The sequence below is a fragment of the Dipodomys spectabilis genome, unplaced genomic scaffold (assembly GCF_019054845.1).
Source record: "Dipodomys spectabilis isolate Male_0828 unplaced genomic scaffold, ASM1905484v1 ptg000015l, whole genome shotgun sequence".
NCBI classification, from domain to species: domain Eukaryota; kingdom Metazoa; phylum Chordata; class Mammalia; order Rodentia; family Heteromyidae; genus Dipodomys; species Dipodomys spectabilis.
Window position 1 is genome coordinate 2800113 of NW_024870692.1, and position 12330 is coordinate 2812442.

The 12330-nt window shown below is 37.8% G+C and overlaps 1 non-coding gene across 1 annotated transcript; it reads right to left on the reverse strand.

Annotated features, from left to right (window-relative positions):
* Positions 1 to 11969: 11969 nt before the first annotated feature.
* Positions 11970 to 12128, reverse strand: LOC122096469. Its single transcript, XR_006145309.1, has one exon. It is a non-coding gene; the product is annotated as a U1 spliceosomal RNA (small nuclear RNA).
* Between the last annotated feature and the right edge of the window lie 202 nt (positions 12129 to 12330).

Consider the following 12330-nt stretch of genomic DNA (forward strand, 5'->3'; position numbering starts at 1 on the left):
AGAGGAGTAAGAGGAGATGTCACATCAGCTACTTTGTGTCTGCCCTTTCAAAATTAACCTGAGCTGGGAGGTCAGTAGAAGTAAGAAGCCTTCCCATTCAATGTCTATACCTGTCTATTAACTGAACAGGAATTTATATTCTTGACTTTGTCACCTGACTTCTCTACTTAGTTGCCAGATGTCAGAAGTAGCTAGGGACATTTCTACCAACCTTTTCAGCCCCAAGTCCTTCCTCTTGCCATTTATTTGCTCTCTAGTATTTTTTTTCCAGCCCCTCAATGCTCATGAGACTTCTCCAGATTTCATCTAAGGACTCATGCCACCAAGGGACAGCTGCTGCTCACTGCCTTCTCTGGGAGGGGACCAAATTCCAGCCTTTTACCCCTATTGTCGACGCCCCTTTTCAGCAGGAAGTAGCCAGAGAGAATCCTTGCCCTATTTCATGATTATTAAAAGGCTGGAATGTAAGGTCAGCCCCTGGATGGCAAGCAGACTCCACCCTCCTCGCAGCAAAGTCTCCACCCAGTACCTGCGTTACCTAGGCAACTGAGACACCTGGAAGAGGTCACATCTGCATCCGCTGAGGTCACATCTGAATTTGATGTGGCCACACCTTTCCCCGCCCATACCCTACATAAGGCCTAGCCCAGGCCCAGACTTTCTCTTTTTCTCTCTCTGTTCATTTTTCTAGCTCTTGCTCTTGCTCTTCTTTTCTAGCTCTCTTGCTCTTGCTCTTCTTTTCTAGCTCTCTCTCTGCTCTAGCTCTTTCCTCTCTCTTTCCCAGCCACGTGGAGTGCCAACCTTGCCTGGTCCCAGCAGGTGTACTGAATAAACCTACCCCTTACCTGAAAAAAAAAAAAGATGTCCTAAAACTATTTCACTTATCTGTTTTCTTTTATATTGAGTCATCTTGCAAATCCTTTCTGTGAAAAGAAAACCTTGTCTATGGATTTGCAGATCTGCAAAAGAGCTTCCCAGCAGAGATGACTAGAAGATCACTGAAAAGACTCGAGAGGCAAACTCATGACAGTTCTTCTAAGAGTGCAGTAAATGTCTACCTAGTCGCCAGAGATGCTGAACAGAGATGCTTCTTCATTTATAAAATAGCAGGAGAACACACACACCAAGAACATATAACATTATTCTTAATGAGAAGCATGTTTTGTGTCTAACATTTAAATGTTTACTCAATGCCTTGGGAAATGGTTCTAGACTGCCAAGGTGTTGAAACATGGCTAAGGACTGTTCTAAACACCCTCATTAGCTTCCGCTTAGATGAAGAAACTCACAAAGCAGCCCCCATGCTTCACAGTTTGTCTGCAGGGGATCTGTGTACTTTTCCCAGCCCACGGCAAAAGCAGCTGGGAAGAGACAAGTGTGTGATGGAATTTGATCTGTGACTAAATTAAGTTTGATGGTACAGCTGGATCTTTTGCAACTGTGAGATACTCAGGGGGCATTTGAGGAAGCTGGAGCTTCTGTGAGGATCTAAGAATGCAGTAATTGTGCTTGTATTTCTTCTACCCTACTGCAGTCCTCCTTCCTCTTCTCTGTCATGCATGCCTTCTGATGCTGCTGTGAATCAAATCACTTGATTCACTAACACACATTAAAGAACCATTTGCTAAGCGGGCTCCCGTGGCTCACACCTGTAATTCTAGCTGTTCAGGAGGCTGATATCTGAGGATCATGGTTGGGAGTCGGCTCAGAAAGAAAAGTCTATGAGACTTTGATTTCCTATTAATCTCCAGAAGGGCAAAAGTAGAGCTGTGGGTCAAGTGGTAGAACGCTAGCATTGAGGGGAAAGTCCAGAGAAGCACCAGGGTCTTGAGTTCAAGACCCCCAACTAGCACACACAAAACTAATAATAATAAAGAAAAAATGAAGAAACCTTTGGCCAAAGAAAGGTACACATTATAGATAGATAGACAGAGAGAGAAAAACAGAGAGAGAAAGAAAGGGGGAGGGAGGGAGGTAGTGACACAACCAGAATTCAAACTCAGTATTCAAATTCAGTGGTTATGAAGTTAGAAGCTTTCTATGATTCGTTTTCATTCTGATTCTTTTAAAGAAATATTAAAGAGTTCAAATAATTTTATGAAACAAAATAGACGACAAATAATTTTTGTTCCTGAGCTTTTGCACTCAAGGCTAACACTCTACCACTCTGACCCACAGTGCCACTTTCAGTTTTCTGGAGGTTAATCGGAGATAAGAGTCTCACAGGCTTTCCTGCCAGAGCTGGCTTCAGGCCTCAGATATCAACCTACTGAGAAGCTAGGAATATAGTTGTGAGCCACAAACACCTGGCAGATTTTCCTTTTTATTGGCATATATTAAATTGCATGTAGTAAGGGATTTCATCATGGCAATTCCATATGTGCTAATAATGTACTTTCACCATATTCAGTCCCTCTATAAATTTTCTTCCTCCCTCCTCCTTTTCTTTTTCTATTCCATCACCTTACTAGTCCCAATTTTATTTTAACAGCCTTGCTTTCTTTGTTTGCTTTTGTTTTCCACTAACCTGTACAACTAAAGAAAATACGCAATATGTGTTTTGTAGGACTGGCTTATTTTACTTACCATGATTATCTCCACTTCCATCCATATTCCAACAAATGGCATAATTGTATACTTCTTAATTGTTGAATAAAACACCATGGTGTGTGTAATGTATGTATGCATATAATATGTCACTTTTTTATCCATTCCTAGGTTACAATTTGGCTATAATGAATAGTGCTCTGCTAAACATGGCTATCTACATATTTCTATTGTAAGCTGACTTTGATTCTTTTGAATATATATCTAGATATGACTAGATTCTACCAGATGTGTATTTTTTTTTAAATTTTTGAGAAGCCACCATACTAATTTACAGAGTGGCTATCCTAAACCACATTTTCATTAGCAGTAAAAGAGCTAGCTTTCCTCTGAATCCTCGCCAGTATTTGGTGTTATATTCTTGATGGTAACTATTCTGACTAATAAGAATAATTTTGACTTGCATTTCCTTGATAGCTAAAGATGTTGCATATTTGTCCCTGATGTGTTAAGGATGTTGCCATATTTTATTGGTCACATTTACTTCTTCATTTGAAGGATTTGAATGTTCTGCTCATACTTTTTGATTTCTTTTAAACTCTGGCTGAGTATTCTAGTTCATGTTGCATCAACTTGATTTATTTATTGATGAAACTTTAAACTTGAGTTTTCATTTGAAACTTTGAGCTTTTCATTTCCAGAATTCCAATTTGATTTTTTTCCAAGACTTCAATACATTTTGTACCCTGCCTTGTGTTTGTTATTTCAATCAGCTGTTTATTTGTATTCTCTTTGAATTCATTCAGCCGTTTGACACAATCTTCCATCCATCAGTTTTAAAGTCATTCTTTTGAAATCTTTAGGGTTTCACCTACTTCCCTATCATGAGTCTGTTTTTTTGAAATTGTTGAGTTTTGGAGTTGTATCACCTTGATCTTTTACATTTCTAGTGTTTCTGTCCTGGGATTTAACCAGTTGAAAGTTTTAATCACTTGTAATCTTTCTCATAAAGTATTCTCAACAGTCAGGTAGAAGTAGGTAGTGGCAGGGTTTATGTGTAGTGTCCCACCATTAAATTGGATTTTTATTTCAGTAGCTAAGCATTCCACTACCTTCTTAGGGCACCACGCCCCATCTCTAACACCACTGAAAGGGAAGAAATGAAGTTGGTGTTTCTCCATTTTTTTAGTGTACAGGTTGGTACTATGTAGATTCTGAGGGCTGAAGGGGTCAAGGACCAGTTGTCTACTTCAAGGCTGCATTCACTTTGGAAGTTTCTCTTCTGTGTTTACCAGGATCCACTGCTGGCCACAGAAGCACTGCAACCTGTGGGCAGGACTGTTCGCTAGTTGCTCCAGAGGCTCCTCAGTTGTTTCCCCAAGAACTCAGTGCCCTGAAATCTGCACAAGAGGAGGACAGCCAAGAAAACTGAACACTCTGACTGTCTCAGACCTGCCCAGTCACCAACTGTGTTGGGGGAAGGAGGAGGCAGAGGAGATAGAGTGACTTGTGAGTCCTGAGGTAAATCTACTCAGCCTCTCCCAGTTATGGTGTGCATCTTAAAAGCTCCTGAAAGCAAAGCAACCTAGAAGACAAGATCTCAGAGCTGTTTCGGTGATGGGGTCTCATTTCCTACCATGAGGTGTGGGTCCACAAACCACCATGCCCTTTACTGCTTGAATTCACAGCTACATAATGCTGCCAGTGGTAGCATTCCATGGCCTCTCCCATTCTGACACCGTGACAGAGGGTCTTCAAGCTCCCTCAGCTGCAATTGTTCCTTGCTTTCAGGTCCCCAGAGTAACTTAAACAATAGGACCCTCTCAATATGGTGACTATGACTCTCTCATTTAGATGCAGTGGAAAAAATACTTTGTTCTTCACCATTAGCTTGCCAGACTGGATGACTCGTTGTCACACCAAGCCCACATCTCTGGAGTTTAAGACTTAAGAACGTGAGGACACATGTATTTAGGTCTGTCAATTTGTTGTAAGTAGGATTGACTAGCTTACCTTGTGGTTGAGGTTTTGGCTCCCCTTTTCATGTTGGGAAACCAGAGTTGGAGCTTCAGATTGTTTCCTACTTTTTTCTACATCATCTTTCCATTTCTCTGTGCCTTGCAATTCATTATTCCTGATTTAGACTCTTTCCTTCCTTCCTTCCTTCCTTCCTTCCTTCCTTCCTTCCTTCTTTCCTTCCTGTTTGCTTATTTTGGAATATTGTCCTTCCTTTGTTATCCTTGCTCTTCTCATGTTCAAAGCCACCCTGAGGAAGCTTCAAATCTACCATCTTGTTCTGCTTCTCCATAAAAATGATGTCAGCTCTTTGTGTGCTATTTTTTATCATCTGCTAAGCAAGAAAAAATATTCTTACTTCTGAGAACTAAGAAAATATTTTGACATACTTAGGGCATTTCCTTACACATAAAATTATGCAAAATGAATAGCTAATATCATGACTGCTACGGTTAAAATTATGTTATTATCATTGACATTACTAGTTTTGAAATCTTGATGACCTTGACTAAATCTCTGGGCCTCAGTTTTCCTCCAATCTATAATGAGCACAAACTTTAAAGTATCTTTCAGATATTAACTTCCAAGATTTTCAGGTTCTCAATATTTAAACATTTTAAGTGTATCCGGCCCTATATGAGAATGTCAGGCCTCTAATATTTCCTTCCATTTAGGTCATGTCTTTGACATTATACTGTTATGTGCATCTTTGTAAGTATAGTGTATATGATATGTAATATAAAAGCTTGAGCCAACTAAAACTAATTCTTTAAACATTCCAAAGCAAAACTCCAAATGGCTACAATGCTTTAAAAATGTTTTTCTTTACTTTTAGGCTGATAAGGGCTAAGTTTGAGAGAAATTAGTTTCACAGAAAGGAAAGATATATCCTCCCAAGTATTTATTGCCTTTCTGTGATATTCTGAAACTCTGACTTATTATGATTCTATAAAGTAAATAACACTGAATTTATCCCAGAGCCAATATGTTCACATATAAAAGGCATTTTTTGACACATTATCACTGTTCTCTTGGTCTTAAAATATTATATTTTTGGTTATCTTTTTCAAAATAGTTCATAAATGATAGTTTTCTCTGGATGATTGATTATAGGAATTTTGCTCTGCATTTTACACATAACATGATGTTTTTAACCACATACTGCTCTCACTTGTAATGCTTAAAGTAAATTTCCTATTGATGCAAAATTTGTCATGTGGAGATGGAACAAGATATCAACATGGATTGCATTGGTACCTCTGCGACTCAAGAAGTATGGCCAAGTGTTACCATACATGTTGGTTGTCATAGATGAATACTAACGTATATTCAAGAGCAAGCGTGTAAGAATCTGCGCGTAAGTGACACAGGGTGTGTCCTTGTATGTGAAGTGTGCCCCTGGCATGTGACTTCTCAGAGATCACCATGGGAATGCAGTCTGGAGGATTATTCCTGCAGGACAACACTCCCTCTGGTTTCTGCCTCCTTATCCACTTGTCTCCATTAATTTGACCTTTAATTCCTTCCTACAGCAAACCAAGTGAACTTTTGATCCTAAACCAAGTCCTTTCCTCGGGCTGATAAAAAAAATCTTCCAAATATTTTCAATCATATTTTAAGAAAGAAGAAATTTAAACATATTACTCCAATCTCCTTGATCCTATGTGGTCTGAGTCTGACTCCACCCCTTGTGGCTGGGTCCTTCCCAAACTTCCAAAAACAGATCTTTAGTCTGCTCTCCAAACTAACAAGCTGTTCTCTACCCTACAGTACATCCTTACCACTTATTCTTCCCTATGCTTTCAATGCCAATTTCTCTACATTTTACCTGCAGTTACCTGTCCTCCTCACTGAATTATAAATCATATAACTATAAACTATCAGTACCCAGTCAGAAATACTCACCATTGTGTTTTCAGCAACCCAAGCATTCCTTAATATACAGTAACACCTTAATAAACATTTTTAATAACAATGATAACTTGTTCCCTCAGGTTTTCACAAGCCAGATCTATTGTGTCCAAAAACCAAGATGAAAAAAAAACAATATCCTCCTCCTCTGCAAAAAACAAAAAAAAAGATTTCTCACTTTGATCACTCTACTTGTAACATTTTCTTTGTTTTTCAAAGAATTCATATGTCATAACAAAAATGGTTATTCATGAGAACTGTCTGTTCACACCTTCCACTGGAAGCCTATAGCGGCAGCAGAGTTAGCCTTATGGTATAGCTTACTGTGTGTGGATATACATTCTTTCTGATGAAAGAGCAATATATATTCCTTCAGCATGCATCTGGCATCCACAAGGAAAGCTACAGTGTTGGTCAGCTTTCCATCATTGTGCTTAAATACCCAAGATAAACAACTCAACCCAGGAAAGATTTATCTTGGGCTCACAGTTTCAGAGTCCTTAATTCGTGGTTGCTTAGCCCTGTGGCAGCACAGTATATGATGGCAGGAAAAACATGGCAGAGCAAAGCCGCTAATGTCATAGTGGTCAGGAAACAAATAAAGAGAAGGGTCCAGAGTCTCAATGTCTCCTTCCAAGGTCCATTTCCAATAACCTAATTTCCTCTCCTGAAGCCCAGCCTCCTAAACATTTCATCACTTCCCCCAGAGTGCCGAAACAGGCTTTTAAGACATTGGCCTCAAAGGACTTTTCAAATCCAGGCTTCAAGACAATCAGAACAAGATTTATATTGCTATTTCATTTTCATGAAGAAATGAGGTGAATTATGTTTTATTTTAGTCTCTTTGATCTACATGATGAAAATCAGTTTCCAAATAACTCTCTACTCAATAGTAAAAATAGAACCATTCTAAAAAATTTTCAGACTATAAATGCTTCTAACATAAGCATAACCATTGTTGAGTATTAACTATAGCTTCTTTACCTATGATCCAAATGCTGCAAATAAAACAGGAACAAAAAAGCATGGCCAGTCTGTTCTGATCAAGCTCCTAGCACCTTAAAATTAAGAGACTCTGTGATTTAGCTTTTGCTTTTCCATTCTGAGAATTAAATCCAGAGCATTTCTTCTAGTTAATTATTTCTTCAATTCTTTCAACTAGAATGAGGGTTTTATGAGATTCATAACAAAAGCTTAACCCCAGTGCAAATAGAAAGCTTCAATAATGGTTAAACAGTGTAGATTTTTAATAGCTAAAACCATTTTCATATCATAAAATTTTGTCAAACAAGGAAGGAGCTATATTCCAAGAAATACATATCTTACCACGTTTACATTTATGTTTTTAGAAGACATTAAATATCTGAAAAAATGTAAAATACAGCCAGGTAGAAGAAAAAAGGAGACTCTGTGTCTTTAAGGTAGGGGAAAAAAATAACACCCAATCATTCTGAATGCGTTGCTTTAGTCATCTGGTTTCATTCTATTAATGACCTTTAACATCTGCAAAAATATTGTGAAAAGCTAATTTTGTTTGTACTGAGGTGGTGCAGAACAGTTTCTGGCTGTCACTCTAGGATGTGCTATAAAATAAAATTGTCATTCTGGGATTCTGACAAAAACCTACTGTACAGATCCAGTTTATTTACAACATCCAGGAATGAAAAGAAAACAGAATTTTACAGCATGCCTACAAGTGAAAAATGAATAGCTCTTACATATTTGTGTGTGTGTGTGCACTAGCAATATTACATGAAGATAGCTTCCCAAGATTAAAGATTTTTAATAAGATTGTAGGACATGCAACAAAAATTCTAAACAGCATAACTATTTCTCGACAAATGTTATACTGCTAAAATGTTAAAGCATTCTTCAGCAGACTGCTTTGATTTACTTCAGGAGCTGCACAGAAAAGAAAAATGGCCCCCCATCCTCATCTTCACAAGTCTTGTGTTCCCATTAATTAAAAAGGAATCTCTGTGGTGTCATTAGCAGGGCTAATGTATTGTCTTTCCAGTCTTAGAGGCCAAGGCTAAACTATGCCCAATATTCATTCAAAGAAATTGTTGTAACCATACCAGCTTTGTCCTTAATAGTTACTCATTCTCAATTGCCCTGTCCAATTTTGCAAATGATTTGTGGACTGCAACAAAATCTTCAGACCCAGATTTCTGGATATGATGAATGCAAGAGCTTCATGGTTCAGGAGTTTGATGATCACCATATGCCCAGTTCAGAGACAGAAGAATAGTAGTTCCAAATAGTAGCCTGATGAAAGAGATTTGGCTGCCATTTATTCAAGATTCTATTGGATAGTTATGTCCTTCTGCTAACATAACTGTCATGTGACCAGACATTGGCACCTGACTACTTCTAATGAAAGAGAATTTCCTGCCTTCCAAGGCAGCACGATATCTTTGAGAAACTTAGATTTTTTACAAAGTTTTCAGACTTTAGGGACAAGACTATTACATACCTGCAACCCTAATCACATGGGAGGAAGAGATTGGAAAGTTTGTGCTTAAAGGACATCCAGGGAAGAAAGTTAGCAAGACCCCAGCTCTCAACAAATAAGCCAGACATGGTGCTACACAGCTATATGGAAAGCAAAGAATCAAGTTCAAAGCTGTTCTCATACAAAACACATGAGACCCTGTCTTAAACATAGATAAAGCATATAGGGATGAGACCTGGCTCAAATGGCCATCTGGTTTGAAATCATGAGGCCCTGAGTTCAAACCTGTCTTCATGACTGTCTCTCTTGACAGGTAGCCTGTGCCATGACTTCAAATTCACTCATTATTGGAAAATTTTAGTTATTTATAAAAAAATAGCAAAGATGGAACAGGCACATTAGATAGGTAGATAGATAGATAGATAGATAGATAGATAGATAGATAGATAGATAGATAGATGGATGGATGGATGATAGGTGATAGGTCATACACGCATATTATATATACATACATGCACATATATTAGAAAGGACAACAGAGTCACAACAGAATATTGTTTTCTGATGTAGACATATTTTATCAATGAATAGTGTCTTTAGACAGACCTTTACAACACTTTCTTATAGTAAACTCATCAGCTTAGACAAAAAAAAAATTACTAAGCTCTTCAAATAGTTCTAGCCAAATTTATCCCTTGAATCTACAATAGTGACTTTCAGGGAACTCATTGCTCAAAATTTGTCATTTGCTTTATTTTTCATTACTCAATTTGACTTCTAATTGTTATCTATTGTAATGTAAACAGAATGACCAGGAAACAGGCTTTCTGGCCAATCCATCTTCTGCCTAGCCTAGAACTTTGTCAAAGGCACTCAAAGAATAGGACTGGAAGCCCTAACTTTCCTATCTGGGCTTCTATAAAAGTTTTGTCTCCGTCTTTAGTCACTTGTACTTCAAACTCCTAAGTGCAGTCATAATGGAGAAAATTCACTGAATAGTGCCAAATAAATACCTGCTGGGCTAGAATTCCCCCTACTGTGAGGGAGAGACAGTGATCTATAGGCATCCTTCCTGTCTGTTGACATGCTTTCAAGATGAATAAAGCTTTATCGTAACCTCTCTTTCTGGTTACTGATTGCCATCCTACCCAGTTATCATATCTCAGCTCTTCTGCATTTGCACAATGGATGAACTTTGGAGTGATATATTTTCTTTCCATATCCAAATATGTACAGTTCCATAATGGACCATCTGTCATTATGAGATTCCATGCAGACTACAATGCCCTAAACTTTCGTTGTCATAGCAACCACACCAAAGTCTCCAAAGCAAATTTGTAATCATTTCTACTCTGAGATTCTGTCCAACATGGGCTAGGAGTTAACATCCCAGAAATTTAAGTTACTCATAGCACTACCTTTTCTGTAATTAATGCTTAACTTTGTATGCCTCAGATTTCGATGAACTACATTATATTATTTAAAAGGGGGAGGAAAATTGTCTTTCAGTAAGCTGTGGGGTTTTTTTTTTCACTTTTTTTAGTTTTGGAGAGGAAAGTTAGTCTTGGTTTGAATTCTTGACAGACACTCGGATGTAGCAATCAAATCTTCCTTTTCACTTTGCTGAGGACCAATTTTAGAAGAGCTGAGGGGGAAAAATCAACTCATTGTTCATATTCTTGTCTCATATCTCATAGTATTCCAAAGCATCTGTGCCATATTATTGTAGGAAAAGGGAACCAAGAGAGTATTCTGGGGAGAAGGAAGAAAAATACTGTTTTTCATCTTGATTGGCTTTATTTCTTTCCTTCAGAGACCCTCTCCTGCTGATCTTTCACTTCTTTCTTGTCCCCCAGGCATGGAAATTTTTCTTCTCCTTTCCCTTTTATTTTCAGCCATTCCACAGCATGAACAGGGATGACTGCCTGGTGTTCAAGGGGAGGGCTGCATGATGTTCTTGGATCCCAGGAGAGCCAAGAAACTGGTAACTCTCCCTGCTGCTGCCTGGGGTCTCTCAAGCACTTTCCCAGTTTTTCATCCTTACATTTTTTTTTAACTTTCAAAACAGAGTTAATGGTTTTCATTTACTGAAGTGGGAAACAAAAGTATCTTATCAGTTGAAAGGAGAAAATGAGTTTTGGAGATACTAGAGGTCACTGTTAAAAAAAATAGTTTAAGTAAGGAATGGGACAGAGGGAGGCTTGTGATGATGAGGAAAAGGGAGCATCCTCCTAACTAGAGGAAATATGTTAGGATATTGTTGCATTCATTCAACAAGAAGCTAGGAACTGTCTAGTTGCTACAGAAATAGTTTAAAAGGTAAGTGTAATATGATCCCATGACTAGAGTGTGAGCCCTCAAAAGCAATTGGTAGAAATAAGATAGGGAAAACTATCTGATTGGGTATTTTAGTACTCTGTCTCTCTCTTTCCTTTTATGATTTATAATGATGTAAATTACATAATATTTTGTTTCACTTTATTTTACTGATACTCCATGCTCATTATTTAAAATTTTGAATACAGAAAAATGTACACTTAAAAAATTCAAATATGGCACCTGAAGATAGACATTTTTTTTTTAAGTTTGGAATATATGGAGGGACAGAGTATAAAGAAATGCAACAGTGGTACTCCCCAGACACTATGCTGAAGATGAACTAGTGGATGGGAATGGGAGGGAAGGGGTGATATTGTCCAAAAAGAAATATACTATTTGCCTTACCTGAGTAAGTATAACCCTCTGTACATCACAATAAAAAAATTGTTTGGCATATACTCTTCTAGGCTTCCCCACACAAATCTTACATAGCTCTTTTGCTACATGAATATGTGTGTTTAATTCTAGACTGTGCCCCCTAAAATGATGATTTAAAACTCTCACAAAGTATCAAAAATATTTTATAATCATTATTTAAATGTTGTGTAATTGTTCATAATGTGATCAAAACACAATGTCAATAAGCCAATTGACCAACATCAAAGAAATGGGGTTTTATTTTAGCTTTTTGGCTAAAATGCTTCCAAGAACATCTTATTTTTTAGAGTGCAAATGCAGCTCCTCCCCCCAAATACCACAAATTATGCCATCAGGTTTCCGATATTTGGGGAAATGGCAAGGGTCTGCATGTCTGGAATGGATAAGCCTCTCCCTGGAAAACTACTTTTGTGATCATGCTATCTCTTCTCCAGGTAATTATGGAAAGACCATCTTTAAATTATTTTTCAGCATATACTCACCTAGGAAAATTAATATTTCTTAATATTTCCAATATATAAGATCATATCCAATGCAGTGCATGACCGATTTATATTTCTTTTCATTATGTTTTTCTTCCCCCACTGACTGATTATGATATCCTGAATACTAGAATCGCGTGTCCAAGTTGTACTGTTGCCCTC